The 16,575-nt window shown below is 39.0% G+C and overlaps 2 protein-coding genes across 3 annotated transcripts in view; one reads left to right on the top strand and one right to left on the bottom strand.

Annotated features, from left to right (window-relative positions):
• The window catches only part of LOC131684730 (uncharacterized), a 654,472-nt gene that overhangs the window by 296,879 nt on the left and 341,018 nt on the right, over nucleotides 1–16,575 (top strand). The gene's annotated exons all lie outside the window — the stretch shown is intronic.
• LOC131684750 (uncharacterized) overlaps nucleotides 1–16,575 on the bottom strand; it is a 130,910-nt gene that overhangs the window by 25,506 nt on the left and 88,829 nt on the right. The gene's annotated exons all lie outside the window — the stretch shown is intronic.

Below are 16,575 nucleotides of genomic sequence, written 5' to 3'. Positions count from 1 at the left end.
AACCACCGAATGTACGGTGGTCCCCCGCTTCGAAAACCGGAGCTCATTTCTCAAAAACATTCATTACTCATCCTGGTCAATGGTAATAACAACAGTCGGTCGCATGGTGACTTTCCCCGTTCCTGGTTCCGACCACATCAGGGTTGAATCGTGGAGGAGTTTTTGAATTGGACCACGCAAAGCGGCATCAATTCAGACATAGCTTGAACACTGCCGAAGTCCACTTGTTGACGAGACCGACCTGCTGCAAGACCGGTCGGACACCGCTTCGCGGATACTCCCCAGGGTTAATCATTTCATCGTCATCATCAACCGTGGCCAAACCGACAAATATGCGTGCTATATGTTTGCGCTCGAGGATGGATGCCTTCAGGCTCAGCTCAAAAGGCATCTCTCTTTCTGTGATTGGGATGTTATGTTATGTTAGGGAGGTACACATACTTCTACTCGGGTGGGAATGATGCGGGAGCAACGAAGAAGGGTAAAGCAAATAAACACAAAATTGTAAAATTATGTTTAGATACAGAACAGCTGCTGTCGGTCGATTGAGATTGAGTACTTCCCGAGCGTGAGGTGGTACCAAATTGTGAATTAGTTAGGAAATTTGCTTTTCGACTGCGTCTCATCAGGTTCCGACACTAACTTAGTGACGGGACTAAGATAGAGTCGGATTAACGTTCGCTCCAAAAAACTCTTCACGCGCAAAGATGGTTTTAAACAATTTTCTCCTTAATGGAGAAAAAATAATTTTTACCAACATTGTTCTACACTAAGGAGAAATATAGCATAGGACAAAATTGTGTTTGGAATCAGCCTAATATAGTAAAAAAGCCTGTTTTAATCCACCTAGTGGTGCAATTGTGTCTTTCTCATTTCTCCAAACTATGGCTCGGTGGCTGGTTATGTTCAATATAATTGTGGAAATCTCTATTGCATTCTTAGTAAACTTTGCATTTATACACAATGGCTCGCCAGCCACGAACTTGAAGAGCTACGTGTCGACGGTGAAACACTTGAAACAAAAAAATATCATACTTAATTAGCCTAATCAGCATTAGTTCAATGTTATCTTCTAACTAATTAAGTCATGCGAGGGTGAGTGTGTGATGAGAGTGAAAAGCCCACGAAAGAGCGACTCCCGAGCTTAATTTGGTATGCCTTGTAATATAGTGGTGGTTTAAAGATGATGGAATTGAGTTGGAGGGGGGGGGGGGGTATGAGATCTGGATGGGGTGGTGGTTCGAGGGGTGATTTAAGCGAGGTTTAAATGGGGTTGTGAACAGTGAAAGGGAGGGTAGCCCCTCTCCACATAGCCTCAACTACGCCCCTGTTCAAATCCAGAAACCTTACGCCAGTAAATAAAATTTGGCCGGGTTGGTTGACAATTTTCTACATAACCTTTCTATATGAAAATCGCAAAAATGTGCCAAAATACAAAAAAGTGAATTTTCGTCAATTTTTTTTTCTTTCGAGTTTGCATCAAATCTCGACGTTTCATGCACCTAAAAGGCATTTGGCATCAAAAACTAAAATTCTATTTTCAATTTTTTTTATTGTTTATATGGAAAGTCTCTGTATGACCGCACTCTTAAACCCATAACTCCGGAACCGGAATTCCGATCGACACAAAACTCAATAGTAGCCGATGACAACGTTGTACCTTTCAGTTAGAGCAAATAGGTCATGTCATCTCTGAGAAAAATGAGTGACATTCTTGATACATACGCACATACATACACCCACATACACGGACACATACAGACTTTATCCGATTTCGACAAACTGAGTCGAATAGGACATGACACTCGTCCCTCCGGGCCGGGATTACGTCGATGATTTTCAGAGTGATTGCACAACCTTTCTATATGAGAAAGGCAAAAACGTGATAAACAAAACTAATCCCCTGCATCAGCGGACCCGTAAGCAGAGACATTTACGCACATTACACAGAAAGAAGAGAGAAATCGGTGAAAGATACTGCAATTTAGTATTTGCATGGAGATATTTTTGTTTCTAGGAAAATACGGAAATGTTAGTTACTGGGCCATTTTGGCACCAAAATCCCACATTTTTAATGATCTTTCTGCTCCGTGATGCAAATCATACATATTTTGTAGTTTTGCTAATGTGAAAAAATCTCAAAAAACGATCGGAACCTTTTTGACCTTTGTCCAAATACGAGAAGTTGGGGTTAAATGGCCTTTTTTCATTCATAGTAAACTTCATCATTTTCTCGTGCATATATCTCTATCCGTCTTCACTCAATTTTCATAAACTATACCTTGTTGAGCATGGAAAATCCTTAGGATTATACCAAAAATGGATTCGTTACCGGTAAAATTCAGGAACATCAAATTATCTGACATATAGTGTCGATTTCACATTTTCATCATAAAATCGCACATATTAACTCCATTTTACAACAAAATTCTTATTTGATTTACTACTTTTAGTGTAAATATGCTTAGGGATCACATGAGAAAAGTTTCATCCCTGAAAAAATAGGGGAAGTTGAGGAATTAGGACAAATAATGGAAAAAATGAGATTTGCAGAGTAAATATCAAAACGTTTGATGTTTCTGAATTTTACCTCTAACGTTTTTATTTATTTTTTTATTCCTCAGAATTTTACACGTTCAACAAGTTACATTTTATGAAAATTGATTGAAGAATAATAGAGATATATGCATGAGAAAATGATAAAATTTAATATGAATGACAAAAAGCCCTATAACCCCAGCTTCTCGTATTCGGACTAAGGTCAAAAGGAATTCCGTTCGATTTCTGAGATTTTTTCACATTAGAAAAACTACAAAATATGTATGATTTGCGCCACGGAGCAGAAAAATCATTAAAAATATGAGATTTTGAGGCCAAAATGACCCAGTACCCCACTTTCCCGTATTTTCCTAGTAACAAAAATATCTCCATTAAAATACCAAGATTATTTTCTTTCAAAAGATATATAAATTGTAATTTTCTGATTGCTACTTCAAAAGTTATAGCATTTAATGCATTTTTCCTCCATATTTTCCCATAATACCAATTTCAAAAAAAATCCAAGCGAAGTGGGCGGGGGTCTGTGAAATTTGGCATCTGAGCTTACTTTGACATTTGTCACAATATGAGAGGGGGGGCCTTTCAGAACTCAAAAAAAAAAATTTTTTTGCAATGCCCTATCCTGCAGTCGTACCTCAATCATGTTATCCTCCGTATATTCCGGCTTTATAAGTTGAACGTGCCCACACAAAGCTATGTACTGCATTTTGCTCTGCAAATAAAAATTCAGATCTGAAGGCTTCCATTCGCCTAAGGTTGATTCAATAAAACTTTCTTTCCACGAATAGATGACCATATTTTGCAACGTTTCATATTAAAAGCTGTTGTGGTCAGTCGAATCCGTCGGCTTTTGAGGTCTGATAATAATTATCAGCAGGTTTTGTTTGTTTAAGACGTCTCTTGAACATGAACAAACATTTAAAATTTCATTAAAACTCCAACTGGAACGATTTTCGGAGTTTCACTGAATTACCAATGTGTCATTTGAGTAAAAAAAATTGGAAAAAGTTTTAATAGTCGTTTATTACATTGAGTAGTAGTTATTTAAATTTTTGCTCATTAACTTAGTTTGTATGAATCAGCACAATGGTTAAAAATGGCCACTTTTAAGCTATTTTTTTTCCAAAAAAAAAAATCTGAACTAAAAGCATCGATTTGCATCATTTATGTTAATATTGAAGGTAAAACTTAATCCTGACCAAAACATGCTACTTTTACTGGTCATTCGCCAAATTTAATTTTAGAATCATTGAGCTAGTCAGCATTCGATATCTTTCATCGACAAAAATTTACCGAAAACTCTTGACAGATGTTTATAAATATTTTATGCGGTAATTTCGGTAATAAAATTTGTTTGTCGAATTGATTACCAAAACGGATACTATTCAAATCTCCAGAAAAATTTTACTGAACCTGGTGAATTAAACTTAATGTGTAAATTCAGTCGTTGGAAAGAGATACAAGCAGAATTTTAACAATATGATACGCCAACGAGTAGTCCTACGTCAACACCTCGGTTATGTCCCGACTCTTACCCTCCCCTAGTTTTTACTCTGCATCGCACAGTGTATCCACTCCATACAAAAGCTGGACAAAACCTCAAAAGTAATTTAAAATGTCTGAAAATATCATCTAAGGGTAATTTTGGTGCGCTGAACTCGATTTTGATTAAATTAGGACGCTAAAATGAAAATTAGATATCCTAGGGTGGTCCTAAAAGTTTTTTTTATTTCGCGAAAGTGAATTTTATTAACTTCTCAAAACAGATACTTCGTAACTGAACAGAAACATTTTGATTTCCTTGGGTAGTCCTTAGTAACGAGTTAGATAGGGTGGTTCCAATTTATCGAAATCTGGTGAATAAAAAATGAAGTAATTTTATAAATTTGTTTGTGGATCTTCAGTCCAATCTAAATACCATCGTAGAAAAATAATCCCTTCATAGCTCTTTTTTACTTATTTATAAACGTATGCGTTTAGAATAGTTATAAAAGATAGCACATCTTAAGGTGTTTGATAGAATGCTTTAAATTTTTATTGGTTTATTTATTTATAGTTATCGCCAAAGCTATAAAAAGATGACAGGTTTATTTGATTTTGATAAAGATCTCAAATCATGCTCTACTATGCTCTATTCACAGTTGCTCATACGATGCATACTGCAGCTAAGCCGCTCAATACTTTTCCATTGATTTTCAATTCCAATGATGATATGAATATCTCTCCTTCTGGGTACTGACTTGGTTTTGCGTACGAAAGCATTTTTACTATATTCCTGCCTATACTTTGCACTGTATGTGTATGCTTTGAAATAGAGGCGTGAGCGTTTTTGCATGAAACTCTCACCAATTTGGAAGTGAATTATTGAGGGAGATTTTGAATTTGATTATTGATTGTGATAGCTTCGATAGGGAGTTTGCACTTGAAAATAAATGTTGCATTACTGGGCAATAACTAAAAATCGGGTATAAAAGAAACATTTCTCACACTCACGTGTTTACTTTACATCGGTCACCAGTAAAGCTAACGACCAATACCTACCAAAGAGATAGGATTCATGGAAAGATATAATAATAGTTGCAGTTAGTTTGCCTCGTTGGCTTGTATTTATTTGAATTTTTCTATACTGTCGATAACTGTGAAAATGTAGAAACAAGAGTCATAGTTGCAAGACGGTTAAGGCATACTTATATTTGTATCAAGGAAATGGCCCCAAACCCTGAATTTACAAGCAGTGTTTAGAAAAGAAATCCACCGGTGAAAAATAATGCAAAGCTTCATGAAATCAAAAAATACCATGCGTCTCCATTAAAAACTAATTTTACAAATGTCCAAATATCAACCTTCGGCGCAAAACGGCGCAAGATGGAACTATGATTTTTGAAAACTAGATAAAATTCTACGTCAGTTGTACTAGATGAGATCCTTCAACACGGTTTTACCGATAAAGAGATGACACTCTGAATGTAAATAAGTCCGCGTTAAACAACATAGTTATAATGATTTTATTGGTAATTTTTTAAATACTCATTATTTCTCAAATCGAAATACACCATTGCATTCCTGAGATGATTTTCTATTAGAAACGCCTACATGTGTTGTTAAATTAACGTTGTAGTACCTATTGGAGCGAGATGAATTAGAATGAACAAAAACTTTTTGTCACTCAAATTCTTGCAGATTTTCAAGCCCTTGCACGGTTCAAAAAAAATGTAGCACTTATATTTTTCAATCGATTGACTCAAAAATTTGGTGAATACAGCTTTAGGTAATGTACATTTAGAGAAAAATATAAAAGGTGTGAAAATCGACAATAAATTTTGGAGGTTTTGGCCGGCCCGGCCCCACTGTGCATCGTTTCATCTACCAACAAAAACACTTAATTCTGCGCCTTCTTTTCTGGCAACAGAGTAGTCTGGATATTAAGCAACACACCGCCCTGGGAAATAGTCACACCGGATAGCAATTTGTTCAGCTCTTCGTCATTTCAAATGACCAGCTGCAGCTAACGAGTGATGGTTCTGATCTACTTGTTATCACGGGCAACGTTTTCTGCCAGATCCAATACGTTGGCGGCAAGATATTCCATCACTGCTGCTAGGTAGACGGGTTCTCTGGCATCGACACGCTCGGCCTAGTGATCCTTTCTCAGCGAACGATGGATTCGATCGACAGCCAGCACGAGTGTAACACCCGACCACCGCCCCGTTTTGTACTTGGTTCAGTTTACGTTCGAAGTCAAAGGAGGCCGGCCATCAAACAAAAATAGCTTACTTCCATCGTCAAAGAGGTGGAGTTTTGAAAGAAAACTAGTCAGGCTCGCTTGTAGTCGAATTGTACGGACCAATCATGGTGCAAATAATAACAAACACAAAATCCATTATTTCCGTTATTTTCAGTAATTGTTTCACACACGCCTGGCTTTGAGAAAAGCTGTGGAACATATATTCATAGGTTCTTATAGCATTTATATTGATTCGTATGAAAAGTAATTTTTGAACTAGTTAAACAAGCTTTACACAGCAAGCTATCGGTAGCTAGCGTTGAGCGTTTTCGGGCATTCGATTTGTGAAGTCCTACATCAAAATATTGGCATAAATTTTTAGGCTATCTCGTCGGAAATATACAAAACAGTTATGCTAGATTACTATGAATACCGAACAAATGGATTTCGTATCAACAGTATCTGCGCAATAATTTACTCACACTATTCGACCAGTGAGCGAGCAAATTATTGCGTTGATAACACCGCCCAATTAGAAGACTATGAACGACTATTATTGCTAACGGGGGTTTATCGATCCCCAATATTGGTTCGAACTTAGTTTCGGACAGTACACAAAGGAAAGAAACGAGGAAACGTCTTCGATTGTCTATTTAATACTGGCTTTATTGTACATTGTACTATATACAGATGACGTGTTCTATCATGTGAGTGTGATATGTGATTGTTCGTGTGCAACCTAGGGTGATCGATCGCGTCACTGATTGTGGGTATGATACATCTTCATTCCATTTTTTTAGTCGTACCTTGAGGACTTCGGTAGCAAAAACCGGCCAAATTAGGCCGATACCAGTATATCAGAATGAAAATAACTTCCACTGTTTATCGATCTACCAACATATCCGGCCACCAATTTAGTGCATGAAATTTTTTATTACGGATTCTAACCGATTCCGTCTTACAGTTTGTTTTCCAAAAAAGGAAATAAAAACCGTGCGGAAAATGTATTTCCGTGAGATATAGACCACCGTTCGTTTCCTGTTGCCAGACAGAGACGACCAAATATGCCATTTTGAAGTTAGAGGGTTCATGGGTTTAGGGGACTTGAGTTTAGGAGTACAGATATGGAATGTTTATTCCGAATGCCTTGAAGGTGCGTTAGACGTCGAGACGTCTGGTGTGATTTCGAAAAAGCTTCTTTTCGTCTTGAAGATGAACGATTTGTGCCAAAGCCCGAAATTCATCAATAAAATTACATAGGAATTTACTGTGTGACCGCTCTTTTCAACCCGTAACTCAGGAACCGGAGCTCCGATTGATAAAATCAACAACAGCTTATAGGAGCATTGCACTATTCGTCCGAAATAAAGTTTGTGCAAATCGATTCAGTCAGGTACAGAAATGTGTGAGAATCTTTGACACACACACATGTCCGGTGTCGATGAGCATGTGGTGCTTATTTGTCCTAGATTCGCAGTAGCGGGAAGCTAGACGCCTTCGCTTAGCGTGAAAAGTATAGTTGTTGAGATGTGTAGAGACGAGAACACACGGAATGTCAACAGTTGTTACGGCATTTTATTAGCAAGGGACTGGAAGGTGAAATATATTTTTCAATATCAAGAGCCATAGTACTCAAACGAGAGCAAGGAGTTTAAGGGAGAAAGTTTAGAAAAGCGAGGAAGGATCATATATGCAAGCTTTGAGCTTACCGGCGACTTAACTTTTTGTCTGCTACCGTAGGAGTCAAGATCTTTTGGCATTAGAAATGCGAATCACCTGAGTCTACGGCATGTCCGGACAGGCGTAAAGTAACTTGTTACTTCATGCTATCGGAACCGACTCCGAATAAAAATAACACACGGAATGTCTGAACTCCAGAGTACGTGGAGAAACTAGCAGCAAGTTAGTAACACCAACTAGCAGGGTGATATGGGTAGTTTCTAGTCGGCTAAAAATTCTGCAAGGTTGGCGGTCACGAGAGGAAAGACAGGTTTCTGAGCATCGGTTGACATCTTGACAGGTCCGACGACAATAACGGTCGTGGGCAGACTTCATACATAGTGACAGCGTACGTCGACGGGTTCGTCAGACGTAGAGAAGCCATTACTATTGATGAAGAACTAATGAATAGCTTAAAGTACGTCGGTTCACATCTCGACGGATCCCGATATTGGCGAGAGTCGTGGATAGAGCATTGTACCCAGAGAAAAAAACAAAGAAAAAAATATTAGCGATACGAACGGCATACTGGTTACGGCGAACGTCAATGGACAGGACGCGAATCACGATTTTAAAGGCAACTTTGGCCTGAAAGTCGTGCTGTTCTGCTCCCTGAGTAAGGAAGCTCATCACCAAACCTGGTGGGTAGTAGGTTCGGCTGTAACATTCTTGATTTACGCCGATCCGGCTCTAGACTTGATTCCCATGAAGGATCGTGTCAAACCCTCGATTGACGTAACTGATTGCATAGATAACCAATTGATCACAATAGGCGACTACATACAAAGAGCTAAGTGGTCTGAAGAAAGAACCCACTGGCATGGGGACACCCAGAAGATCTGCAAGGAGTGATAAGCTGCAGAGATCACCGGTTACGCCACTGGTAGCCGCAGCAAGTACCAGCAGTCGCATCAAGTAGCGACACCACCCAGAATTACAAGCTGAACATGGCAGAGGTGAGAATAATGATCGACGAGCGGTTTAGGGATAAGCACAATGTGCACACCAAGGTCAAGCAGCTAGTGACGAGTATTAAATTTGTTGAACGTGAGCAAAAGGCGCTCTTGAAATTGATCTACTGATGTGATACTACTGATATAAGCCGCAGAACAGGCGCAACGGCCGAAACTGACGAGACACCGAAATGTCACCGCAATACTCGCTCGGAGAAGAGAGTGAGAGATACGCCGGGGGAACAAGAGGATCCGAAGAAACAGAAGAACGAGCTGGATTCCAACGCTAAAGCCAGCAGGCACAGCAAAAAACGGCGGCAGAGGGATGCAAAAGAGAAGAAACAGGAGTAAAAAGAGAAATATTAGCCTCTTTGGGAGAAATAAGGGCGATGCACCGATCGTCGAAATGAACAATAAAACCTCGGTCGCGACTCTTCCCAAGAGAGTGAAAGAAGATCCGGAGATAAAGGAGTTGGACGAGAACGTCGTTAACATGAGGCAGAGTCAGAAAGGTGAGATGATCTACGAGCTGAAGAAGGATCCTTCCGTCAAGAACTCGGTGTACCGCGAACTCGTTGCTAAATTTTTGGGCAAGGGTCTGGACGAAATCACGACCGAAAAAGGACTGAAGGGTGCCTTGATCGAGCAGTGCAACCTAGATGTACCAGCGACGATCCGGTTTAGGAAGTCGTATGGAAACACTCAAACGGCCACCGATTCAATTGCTGGTGGGCGTTGCCAACAAGTTGGCGGAGATTGGCAGGGTAAAAGCTGTACGCTGAGAGTCGCTCTTTGAGCTGCAGAGGAAGTATCAGGAATCAGAATATATTGGCTTAAATGGCACGTTCCCCGTGTACAGTCGGAGATTTGTGCCTGGCCGTGTGTTTTCATCATTTCCTGAGCGGAAGGAAAGGAAGTGTGGGGAAGTAGAATAGTGGAGAATGCCTGCGAGTAAACCTAAAGCTCTTTACCACATTGGATAAGAAACTTTAGTGTGTCTCTGAGTTTCAGTCGTCCAAACATGGATTCGTCTATATAAGGACGGCCGAAAACTCGAAATCGGAATTGCGCTGCTGCTGGACAGGTGCATATCAGATGATATGAGGTTCCGTAGTCGGATTCACAAAGATCACATGAAAAAGACTCAGCGCGCTGAATAGTTGCGATGTGATAATTGAGTTTGCAGCGGCCGGTTAAAGCCGTGGTCAGCATACCGCAGTGGAGCTTCGAAAAATGTAGGAGATTTTTCGAAATCACTGGGCACGGTTGTTCTAGAAACGCCTTTGTTTGGCGACACGTTTGTAAATTTCTCCAATAATTGCGGTGCTCGGACGAAGCCCAGGACCGTATTTTTTCCCTTATCCTACTTGTCGAAATTGGCAGGGCGAGCTCAGGACTAACGAAGTCAATCGCTGAACCAGCCCCGGTAAATTCGTCATTCATTTTAGTAATGTCCGGGCACCCAGACAAGGTAGATAGTGTTGACAATGCTTAGTTCTTCGATTTGGGTTCGGCACGCGATCGCTAGCTTGGACCGCGATTTGTCTGAGCTAAGGACCTTGATTGCAGCCTGACTATCGGAGCAGAAGTTTATAACTCTGCCGGACAAACTCAGTTGAGGGGCCGATTGTACCCCTCACATAATCGCAAAGATTTCTGCTTGGAATACAGTACGGTATCTACCTAGTGAGTGAGATCGCTCCAATCTCATTTCACGACAGTAGACATCAGCACCAGGACATGATCAGCTCATGATCAAAAGAAGGATATAAGCGAATAATTGAGAAGCAAGCAAAGCAAATAATAATCGAGAATCCTCGAAGCTCGGCAAGAAAAGCTTCGATATCTTTTCCCCTCACTGTTCATCAATCGGTTTAATGGCCTTCGGTTTAATAGGTATTAAACCTACATTCCATTCGGCCGAATGACCTTTGGCCTAGCGACCTTTCGACTAACGGACTTCGGTATAATGGCCGGACATCAGATTTGTAACAGTGTAATGACAAGGGTCTTCGAGAATTAAAAAAAATTTGCGATGCTCGAATGCACAGTACCAAGACTTTTTATTAAGTCCTGGATTCACGTTTTGACTCCGTCTCATCAGTAGTTGGCTGATCGATTTAGCCACATCCCCGTTCGCTATGATCTCATCTGCAATCAGAGCTTCTGCACTTGTAGGACATTATTCGTGACTGCGGGATGGCTGTTTGCTTGTGAATACAACTAGTGCCGTTAGTTTTAAATTTGACGTAGAGTGACTAATTCGGTCTGCCAGATACTGATGAAACGCTATTTCGTGATTTTCAGGAGCTTGATTAAAATGTATATCCAACTAGCATGTTGGTAACGATTCTTTTTCTTTCAACCTGTTCAATAAGATTGTCATGAACCCATTTCTTGGTTGTGGATTATCCTCTGAAATGCGAAATAACGGTTCCCTGTTATATTGTAACATTGTGCGCTCGTTCATTGTGATTGTCGTAGGAAGAAGGGTACCCGGGGCTATTAAGACAGTGGAGGTAATTCGAACCCCCTTGATTTCTCATATTCGTGGAACCGCTATTCTAGTACATTAATTTTAAGAGCTGAATTTATTTTTGTGTTTTTTTAGAAAGGAAATACAATCTGTTTCATTTTTTTTGCAATCCTCAAATCATTGCAATGCTAAAATCATGATTAAAGCAACAAATAAAAGTGAAAAAAGGAAAATATAAGTGTTTTGGAAAACTCCCATCCTACTTTATGAAATGATTTTTGTTTAGGTGAAAACACAGATATTTTCAAGACACTCACCACTTTTGTGCGAAATGAGCATACGGAGCTATTCGGACACCCTATTCCATCAACCACCGTTCAGCGGCTTGCGGTTGCGCACACCATTGCACACACCACAGCAAAGAAAATATATGATGCGCCAATCGACAGCTGTGACTATCCAGATTTAGTTTTTGTAACGCAATTTATTTATTTTTTTGGTTCTTAAGAATTTTCTCTTATCAATATTTCATAGGTAAACATAATTCCATTAAAGAAAAACGACGGTCCGAATTGCCCCGTAGGAATGTAGAGGTTTGCAAATCGTCACCTAGCGCTGCCATGGAATGGTGCAAATGAACCTATTATGGCGCCAAAATGTAGCTGAGGTTTCAAACTAACAATTAGGACCATTGACCGATATTTTTTTTCACATCTATCCACCTAAAAGGACGATTTGCTTGGGTAGGTCCGAATAGCCCCGGGGTTCCCTACACTTTAAATATTGATATTTTGTAAAGTCGATTAACCCTTAAAACGGAGAGTGATCTCAAATGTCGGAATTCAATTTTTGGATTATAACGAAATAAGTATTTGAAGATCAAATGAGTCCGAGGTTTACAGTGTTCAATTCTGTCACTACTAAAAGAGTACAATTTAGCTTACCCTTTAAGGGATAAAAAATTCCAAATTTCATTTCAAAGTGAATTATCAAAATCACTCGAATCTATGAATATGAGCGACACAACTCATTTCAGTGTCAGTCATACGTAACAAAATATTTTGCGTGGGTGTTTGTCGCTTATCCGCACACTAGAATTTTGAATTTAACGTAGGCACACTGAATTCTAAAATGTGGATTTTAGAATGTTGACCCGTTACAGTCACAGAGAATTTGATAAAATTCTCAGAAGCCAAACGAATTTACTATTTTAACCAGTCCCAACTTTTGGCCAATTTTCAATATCCCCCTCGATTCGGGTTTCCGCAAAAAATAATTTCACATTCTCCGATCGGGAATGGTCAGTTAATTGAAATATATGGGTCCCCGGGCTGCCAGCCGCAGAATGTAATACTGTTGCACCGGGAAGCATAAATCCGCCTAAATGCGTTGGGCGGGCCGAGTTTAATACCGCATCGCTGATTTCCTGTTTTCACACCTCGCACCGCGCTATCAAGCGACCGGTGGTGTGGTGCTAAATACATTGAGGTATACCAGATTCGTAGTGAACTCTCTAGATTGAAGCGCTCGCTCTCAAGACGCGACGCGACACGACGCGACGCAACGACGGTGGTTTGAGAATATATGCAATTTATAATGAGATGACGCTTTGCCTTCACACAAGTTGGCGATGTGAGACGGTTCTAATTTATGGCCTTTCGTGACGTCAGCGCGAACACACTTTGTCCGTCCGTGCGCTCGGAACCGGGCACAGATGTATGTAGTAGATGAATGGAACTCGGCGCCGCGCGCCGCACCGGCAACAAGAACCGATGGCCGGGTTATTTTATTTTTTTAGTTAATTTTTGTGTGTTCGCACGGGCAGTCGATCGTGGAATATGTTTCAGTTGGCAAACACTTGCGCGCTTATAAATAAACTGTCGATTCTTTCGGACTCGCTCAGCGCCAGCGTCCGGCACGGTTTAAGTACCGTGGACCGGGTGGATTTTCCCGCGCGTAACTCTCGATACACGCTGTAGAGGTGGTATGTAGGTTTGGCAAAAGAACACTGTCAACCGACCGGTGCGACGACGAATCTGGGTCACTGTCCATGCGTTCGCTGCTTTCGGTCCGGTTTTCGATGATACGTTTTATAAATAAAACGAATTCACCGCCCATACCGTGCGCCAGGTGGACAGACGACAAACCGTGAGCGGCCGCAGCGAATTTGGTACGGTTTTCACTGATTTAGATTGAACCTACTATGTTCAAGGGACTCAATAGAAATGGAATTCGCCAGAAATGCGCCGCTCTTGATAGGGTCCCTTTCGCGGCTTATATACTCACTCGTTCGTTAATCTGTTTGAATTACAAAGCTGGTACCCCTTCCTAGTAAATTTTTTTTTCGAAACGAGTCCGCCACGGTAAAGTTAACTTAAAGTCACCTCAGCAGCAACATCCGGCGAACATTTTTGCACACACTTCCGGGTGTGTTGTCGTGAATGCGAAGGGGCGAAACTTAATGAACAAATGCGACGAATGCTAAATGTCTGAAACGTGACCATGAAAATATTTTTCAGCTTTTGCAGCAGCAGCAGCAGTTCGGAACTCGGCGTGAAAGCACTCGCGACCCTCCTTTTCCTATTCAAAATAAAGGGATTAATAAAAACCCACGGAAATAATGTCTGCTGCTTACTGCTGTGGTATATAATTAAATTAGGGTGGGAGCTTCGTAGGGGGAATAAGTGCTTCAATTGGAAGAAATTAAATTTGCACTGAAAGGATGGGAATAGAAAAGGAGTTTTATGACTATTTTTTAGCGTTGTCAAAATTTGTTCACTAAGTTCAGTGGTAATGATATTGCATCGTGATTTAACATGTTCATTTAATCTTTATTTTTTGTTCATTTTTGGAGCCTAATTATTCTTGGAATAGTACTCAAAAACGTAATTCCACTAGCTATATCAGTTATTTTGTTCAAAGGGAGATGTTATTTTAAGAGCAGGAGCTGGGAAGACTCCTGGCGCTGAGCTTCTCCAGAAGGCATAAAACCTCCTCATCTTTTGTACCAACCGAGGATAACTTCACAGAAAAAAAAATCCGTTAATAAATACATGTACGAAAAATCACGATTTCATGAACTGAGCGATTTACGAAAATCCTCGTTTTCATCAAACTTTGTGTGTTTTAAAAAAAAACTAGTTCGCCCAAAAATGTACATGGCGTTACATTGCAAGTTTCGGTTGAGTTACTGTGGTTGTTCCCTGGACATGTTTTAGTTTTTGTTATGATTCTTGTTCATACTTTGGGAATACACTGGTTTGTAGTATATCAACTAAAACGACGGTCATGATTTCAGGAGCTTAGTCGTGATTTTCGTAACTTCTCATCACGTTACTATGGTATTTTATTCATGAGTTTAATATCGGATTTATCGGAGTCACAATATGCGTAATTTACATTCACGTTTTCGTGATATTGCATTCACGAGTTTCGGGTTGAATATTTCTAGCAGAGTAGTGTGACTTATGTTCATGATTTCAGGATCGCAGTCACGATTTTTGATATTTTAATCACGAATAGTGTAATTTATGTTCATGATTTCAGGATTTTAGTCACGTTTTTCGTAATTTTTATGCACGTTATCGTGATATTTTATTCTTGAGCTCACGTTCGAATTTGACACGTGCAGTAATGTGACTACTGTTCATGTTTAATTACTATCGGATTTTCTATTCGGACTAACATGAGGGATTCCATGAGAAACCGACCGACCACCAAATATAACCACCATCGATTCGAACGAAACTTTGAAATTGTGTTCGGTTTATGAGTCTCCATTATTTTCTCTGACAATTGCAATATTTTGATACAAGAACAATTTTTCAAAAGGGCGTAAACATTTCTACGTGCATAAATTTCAAAAAATTTCTGTTCGATTACTGTATTTTATACAGCAAAACTTTCTGAGAACGAGTTTCAGAGAATGAATATTTATGTACGAAAAAAATATACACTGAAAAAATGTTGTGGCATTTTTCACAAAAATAAAAATTTGTGTTAAAAATTTAAATTGTGAAAAAACCCATTTTTTTAATTCTTTCCATTTTGTCAATGAAAACCTCGAGAGAAAAGAAACATTCCTAATGTGATTGTATGATGGAGAACTTATCGCTAAAAAAGTTTTTCTAACAATAACTTTATACATGTTTTTAAATTTCATACTAATTGACATACAAAACTGTAATTTTATTACAGAATACAATTCTAAGTCTCGTTTTAAATCAAAATGCATCTAACAAAAATCTTCCACAATGCGATAGTTTTCGAGATATTTGGAATGGTTTACAATATCACCTTGATGTCAAAGAGAAAGTTACAGGAAATGTTATGGACCTTTTGAAAAGAAAATTGTATTTTTGACCGCAGATATTCTGAATTATAAAAATATGGCAAAAGTTGTTGCTAGGAATTTTTTTTTATTGAATGCTTCTCCATGATCCAGATGCACTGAAAAAGTTTCTTTTACGTCTTTAAAACGATGAACATTAGATTTTTGACATTTTATAATTAGGTAACGCGAATAACTTTTAAAAAAGGCATAATCACACGAATTATCTGTTTTTGTTGGAACAAAATTCCAAATATCTCGAAAACTATCGCATTTTGGAAGAGTTAAGTTCTTCATCATACAATCACATTAAGAATGTTTCTTTTCTCTTAAGGTTTTTATATACAAAATATAAAAAAAATAGAAAAAATAGGTCTTTTTACAATTTAAATTTTTAATGTTTTTGTGAAAAATGACACAACATTTTTTTCAGCGTATATTTTTTTCGCACATAAATATTTATTCTCTGAAACTCGTTCTCAGAAAGTTTTGCTGTATAAAATACAGTAATCGAACAGAAAACTTTTGAAATTAATGCGCGTAGAAATGTTTACGCCTTTTTAAAAAATTGCTCTTGAGTCAAAATAATGAAATGTGTAACGTTTCATAGGAATCTAAGATGGTCGGTCAGGATTTTAATTATTATCGGATTTTCTGCTCGGAGTAACACATGATTTGGTTCAGGAAATCGTAAATGATTTGCTGTATCTTGTTCTGTGAACTACATCACGATCAAGATTCGTGGCTCTATAACATATTTTTAATGATCCCCCTTTTGTGTACCAAACTATATTGTTAGTTTTAAGATAACTGT

Source organism: Topomyia yanbarensis, chromosome 1 (genome assembly GCF_030247195.1).
Source record: "Topomyia yanbarensis strain Yona2022 chromosome 1, ASM3024719v1, whole genome shotgun sequence".
Taxonomy (NCBI): domain Eukaryota; kingdom Metazoa; phylum Arthropoda; class Insecta; order Diptera; family Culicidae; genus Topomyia; species Topomyia yanbarensis.
The sequence above is the reverse complement of the archived record's forward strand: the minus strand, read 5'-3'. Positions and strand labels throughout refer to the sequence as shown.